Below are 7,500 nucleotides of genomic sequence, written 5' to 3' on the forward strand. Positions count from 1 at the left end.
CCGATTTTGACCGAATAGAGCGAATCTGGTGTCGTCGTTTCCGGTTAAACGGAACATCTACATCTGCTATGTTTCTGCACTGTGTCACACAGTCATCTGTCCCCGATGCTATGTTTCTGCACTGTGTTACACAGTCATCTGTCCCCAATGCTATGTTTCTGCACTGTGTTACACAGTCATCTGTCCCCGATGCTATGTTTCTGCACTGTGTTACACAGTCATCTGTCCCCGATGCTATCTTTCTGCACTGTGTTACACAGTCATCTGTCCCCGATGCTATGTTTCTGCACTGTGTTACACAGTAATCTGTCCCCGATGCTATCTTTCTGCACTGTGTTACACAGTCATCTGTCCCCGATGCTATGTTTCTGCAATGTGTTACACAGTCATCTGTCCCCGATGCGGTGTTACACAGTCATCTGTCCCCAATGCTATGCGATCATCGTTTCATTATTTTCATATCTAAGTCAAATTAAGCTCTAATCAAGCCCCGAATATCGCATTTTACGCACAGCTATATGCACATAAAGACCACATTAAGACCACATAAAGACCACATAAAGACCACAGCTATATGCACATAAAGACCACATAAAGACCACATAAAGACCACAGCTATATGCACATAAAGACCACATAAAGACCACATAAAGACCACAGCTATATGCACATAAAGACCACAGCTATATGCACATAAAGACCACAGCTATATGCACATAAAGACCACAGCTATATGCACATAAAGACCACAGCTATATGCACATAAAGACCACAGCTATATGCACATAAAGACCACATAAAGACCACATAAAGACCACAGCTATATGCACATAAAGACCACATAAAGACCACATAAAGACCACAGCTATATGCACATAAAGACCACATAAAGACCACAGCTATATGCACATAAAGACCACATAAAGACCACATAAAGACCACATAAAGACCACAGCTATATGCACATAAAGACCACATAAAGACCACATAAAGACCACATAAAGACCACAGCTATATGCACATAAAGACCACATAAAGACCACATAAAGACCACATAAAGACCACAGCTATATGCACATAAAGACCACATAAAGACCACATAAAGACCACATAAAGACCACATAAAGACCACATAAAGACCACATAAAGACCACATAAAGACCACATAAAGACCACATAAAGACCACATAAAGACCACATAAAGACCACATAAAGACCACATAAAGACCACATAAAGACCACATAAAGACCACATAAAGACCACAGCTATATGCACATAAAGACCACATAAAGACCACATAAAGACCACATAAAGACCACAGCTATATGCACATAAAGACCACATAAAGACCACATAAAGACCACATAAAGACCACATAAAGACCACATAAAGACCACATAAAGACCACATAAAGACCACATAAAGACCACAGCTATATGCACATAAAGACCACATAAAGACCACATAAAGACCACATAAAGACCACATAAAGACCACATAAAGACCACATAAAGACCACATAAAGACCACATAAAGACCACATAAAGACCACAGCTATATGCACATAAAGACCACAGCTATATGCACATAAAGACCACATAAAGACCACAGCTATATGCACATAAAGACCACATAAAGACCACATAAAGACCACATAAAGACCACAGCTATATGCACATAAAGACCACATAAAGACCACATAAAGACCACATAAAGACCACAGCTATATGCACATAAAGACCACATAAAGACCACATAAAGACCACATAAAGACCACATAAAGACCACATAAAGACCACATAAAGACCACATAAAGACCACATAAAGACCACATAAAGACCACAGCTATATGCACATAAAGACCACAGCTATATGCACATAAAGACCACATAAAGACCACATAAAGACCACATAAAGACCACATAAAGACCACATAAAGACCACATAAAGACCACAGCTATATGCACATAAAGACCACAGCTATATGCACATAAAGACCACATAAAGACCACATAAAGACCACATAAAGACCACAGCTATATGCACATAAAGACCACATAAAGACCACATAAAGACCACATAAAGACCACAGCTATATGCACATAAAGACCACAGCTATATGCACATAAAGACCACAGCTATATGCACATAAAGACCACAGCTATATGCACATAAAGACCACAGCTATATGCACATAAAGACCACATAAAGACCACATAAAGACCACATAAAGACCACAGCTATATGCACATAAAGACCACAGCTATATGCACATAAAGACCACAGCTATATGCACATAAAGACCACATAAAGACCACATAAAGACCACAGCTATATGCACATAAAGACCACAGCTATATGCACATAAAGACCACATAAAGACCACATAAAGACCACATAAAGACCACATAAAGACCACATAAAGACCACATAAAGACCACATAAAGACCACATAAAGACCACATAAAGACCACATAAAGACCACATAAAGACCACATAAAGACCACATAAAGACCACATAAAGACCACAGCTATATGCACATAAAGACCACATAAAGACCACATAAAGACCACATAAAGACCACAGCTATATGCACATAAAGACCACAGCTATATGCACATAAAGACCACATAAAGACCACATAAAGACCACATAAAGACCACATAAAGACCACATAAAGACCACATAAAGACCACAGCTATATGCACATAAAGACCACATAAAGACCACATAAAGACCACATAAAGACCACAGCTATATGCACATAAAGACCACAGCTATATGCACATAAAGACCACAGCTATATGCACATAAAGACCACAGCTATATGCACATAAAGACCACAGCTATATGCACATAAAGACCACATAAAGACCACATAAAGACCACATAAAGACCACATAAAGACCACATAAAGACCACATAAAGACCACATAAAGACCACATAAAGACCACATAAAGACCACATAAAGACCACATAAAGACCACATAAAGACCACATAAAGACCACAGCTATATGCACATAAAGACCACATAAAGACCACATAAAGACCACATAAAGACCACATAAAGACCACAGCTATATGCACATAAAGACCACATAAAGACCACATAAAGACCACATAAAGACCACATAAAGACCACATAAAGACCACAGCTATATGCACATAAAGACCACATAAAGACCACATAAAGACCACATAAAGACCACATAAAGACCACATAAAGACCACAGCTATATGCACATAAAGACCACATAAAGACCACATAAAGACCACAGCTATATGCACATAAAGACCACAGCTATATGCACATAAAGACCACAGCTATATGCACATAAAGACCACATAAAGACCACATAAAGACCACATAAAGACCACAGCTATATGCACATAAAGACCACATAAAGACCACATAAAGACCACAGCTATATGCACATAAAGACCACAGCTATATGCACATAAAGACCACATAAAGACCACATAAAGACCACATAAAGACCACATAAAGACCACATAAAGACCACATAAAGACCACAGCTATATGCACATAAAGACCACATAAAGACCACATAAAGACCACAGCTATATGCACATAAAGACCACAGCTATATGCACATAAAGACCACAGCTATATGCACATAAAGACTACATAAAGACCACATAAAGACCACAGCTATATGCACATAAAGACCACATAAAGACCACATAAAGACCACAGCTATATGCACATAAAGACCACAGCTATATGCACATAAAGACCACATAAAGACCACATAAAGACCACAGCTATATGCACATAAAGACCACAGCTATATGCACATAAAGACCACAGCTATATGCACATAAAGACCACAGCTATATGCACATAAAGACCACAGCTATATGCACATAAAGACCACATAAAGACCACATAAAGACCACAGCTATATGCACATAAAGACCACATAAAGACCACATAAAGACCACAGCTATATGCACATAAAGACCACATAAAGACCACATAAAGACCACAGCTATATGCACATAAAGACCACAGCTATATGCACATAAAGACCACAGCTATATGCACATAAAGACCACAGCTATATGCACATAAAGACCACAGCTATATGCACATAAAGACCACATAAAGACCACATAAAGACCACAGCTATATGCACATAAAGACCACATAAAGACCACATAAAGACCACATAAAGACCACAGCTATATGCACATAAAGACCACATAAAGACCACATAAAGACCACATAAAGACCACAGCTATATGCACATAAAGACCACATAAAGACCACATAAAGACCACATAAAGACCACAGCTATATGCACATAAAGACCACATAAAGACCACATAAAGACCACATAAAGACCACAGCTATATGCACATAAAGACCACAGCTATATGCACATAAAGACCACAGCTATATGCACATAAAGACCACAGCTATATGCACATAAAGACCACATAAAGACCACATAAAGACCACAGCTATATGCACATAAAGACCACATAAAGACCACATAAAGACCACAGCTATATGCACATAAAGACCACATAAAGACCACATAAAGACCACAGCTATATGCACATAAAGACCACATAAAGACCACATAAAGACCACAGCTATATGCACATAAAGACCACATAAAGACCACATAAAGACCACAGCTATATGCACATAAAGACCACATAAAGACCACATAAAGACCACAGCTATATGCACATAAAGACCACATAAAGACCACATAAAGACCACAGCTATATGCACATAAAGACCACAGCTATATGCACATAAAGACCACAGCTATATGCACATAAAGACCACAGCTATATGCACATAAAGACCACATAAAGACCACATAAAGACCACAGCTATATGCACATAAAGACCACAGCTATATGCACATAAAGACCACATAAAGACCACATAAAGACCACATAAAGACCACATAAAGACCACATAAAGACCACATAAAGACCACATAAAGACCACATAAAGACCACATAAAGACCACATAAAGACCACAGCTATATGCACATAAAGACCACATAAAGACCACATAAAGACCACATAAAGACCACAGCTATATGCACATAAAGACCACATAAAGACCACATAAAGACCACATAAAGACCACAGCTATATGCACATAAAGACCACATAAAGACCACATAAAGACCACATAAAGACCACATAAAGACCACATAAAGACCACATAAAGACCACATAAAGACCACATAAAGACCACAGCTATATGCACATAAAGACCACATAAAGACCACATAAAGACCACATAAAGACCACAGCTATATGCACATAAAGACCACATAAAGACCACATAAAGACCACATAAAGACCACATAAAGACCACATAAAGACCACATAAAGACCACATAAAGACCACATAAAGACCACAGCTATATGCACATAAAGACCACATAAAGACCACATAAAGACCACATAAAGACCACAGCTATATGCACATAAAGACCACATAAAGACCACATAAAGACCACATAAAGACCACATAAAGACCACAGCTATATGCACATAAAGACCACAGCTATATGCACATAAAGACCACAGCTATATGCACATAAAGACCACGCGCACGCCAGGATTTCAGAGGACATTAGCCGTTAGCCAAACATGCTAAAAGTTTCTACATTATTTAAAACAAAGCCCCCGATTATAGGGAATATAACAATTAGGTCAATCCCATCAACGGGAGGTTTTGATTTTGGATTAATTAATTCACTATACGTCAAAACCGTCAACAGTAGTTCAAGGGTTAACACTCCCATCGCCCAGGACGAAGTTCTTTGTCCTTTCTATTAGTAACGCCCGACGCCCAGGACGAAGTAGTGTCCAAAAGACGAAGTTTATTGATATGAGAACGGATCGCATGGCTCCACAGCCTGGGAGCGCCTGTTGGGCAATCCTCGGTGTTGCGCAAGAGTGAGACGTCATCGAAAAACTCCCTCCCCTGTTTAGCTGATGAAAACGAAAATCTTAAAACGTTCATAACTCTCGATCTAAATCATCCCGTCTAATTATGAAAAAATATCCTGTGTTAGACGGCGCTCCGCGGTCCAGTCGCTAGTCGCGATAGATTTATTCTTACCTCCCGTTGTTGTCGATCGACTCTTGTGGCTATTGTTAGCTGCTACACACACATCAGCTCCAGGTTGTCCAGAACAGGGCTTCACGGTTGGTAATGGGTTGCCCTCTCAGAACAAATGTCAGTCATATGCATGCCTGCCTCTCCTGGCTTACAGTTGAGAATAGGTTATCTTAATACTCTTGTGTTATTCAAAACAGTCATGAGTAGTAAAACTCCTGTTTTCATAAATTCACAGATTGTTTGTAGTAATACTGTGCATGATCATGACATCATGACATCATGACATCATGACATCATGACATCATGATCATAACACTAGAGGCTCCAGTAATGGGCAGCTTGTGTTACCTCGCCCAAAATATAATTTTCTAAAGAGATCATTTATTTATAGATCATTGTCACTTTGGAATAACCTGCCTCGAAACCTCTGTTGCATTTACAATAAAGGCAGAGAGACAGACAGGCAGAGAGACAGACATGCAGAGAGACAGACAGGCAGAGAGACAGACAGGCTGACAGGCAGCACAGAGCATGCAGGCAGAGAGACAGACAGGCAGAGAGACAGACAGGCAGAGAGACAGACAGGCAGAGAGACAGACAGGCAGAGAGACAGACATGCAGAGAGACAGACAGGCTGACAGACAGCCCAGAGCATGCAGGCAGAGAGACAGACAGGCAGAGAGACAGACAGGCTGACAGGCAGAGAGACAGACAGGCTGACAGACAGCCCAGAGCATGCAGGCAGAGCGCGCCACGGGATGGTTATATATTTTATAAAACATTAGGCTACATAAACGCTGCTGCCGCCTATCATCACAAGGCTTTTTATTTACATCATGGTTTTACATTCACCATCGCTGATGAGCAGCGCTTTGTAGGCGAGGAGGGAGGCTTGTCCAGGAACTCCATTATGTCATAAGTTTTGCGGATTCACCGTTTTGCCTGTTTACACGGAGAAGGGATAAAACGGCGTTCTCAAAGATCTCCACTCTGAAAACGCCGTTCTCGTCTAAAGGGACACCATAAAACGATACTTTATTTGGCCGTTTTCTATGAACGCCGTTCTCGTGTAAAGACCACCTAAAAGTACTCAGTAGTAAAACTATGTCTAAACCTAACCTTTTACGTGTGAGAGAGAATGTGAGAGTGCATGGTTGGTGCATGGTTGGTGCATGTGAGGTCGGCGTGAGGTCGGCGTGAGGTCGGCGTGAGGTCGGCGTGAGGTCGGCGTGAGGTCGGCGTGAGGTCGGCGTGAGGTCGGCGGAAAACAGATAAAACGAAATCAAAACGAGGGCGAGCGTGTTTTAAGGACGAGCCACACGGCATAACCTTTTGGGACTTATGAGGTTTTACCAGCCGACAGACAGGGGG

General features: G+C 40.5%; 1 protein-coding gene across 1 annotated transcript in view; it reads right to left on the minus strand.

The window, feature by feature from the left end:
* The window catches only part of LOC306918284 (fizzy-related protein homolog), a gene marked incomplete at its 3' end in the record, with an annotated part of 28,237 nt that overhangs the window by 633 nt on the left and 20,104 nt on the right, over nt 1-7,500 (minus strand). The window lies entirely within an intron of this gene.

Source organism: Electrona antarctica (genome assembly GCF_951216825.1).
Source record: "Electrona antarctica genome assembly, contig: scaffold_459, whole genome shotgun sequence".
Taxonomy (NCBI): domain Eukaryota; kingdom Metazoa; phylum Chordata; class Actinopteri; order Myctophiformes; family Myctophidae; genus Electrona; species Electrona antarctica.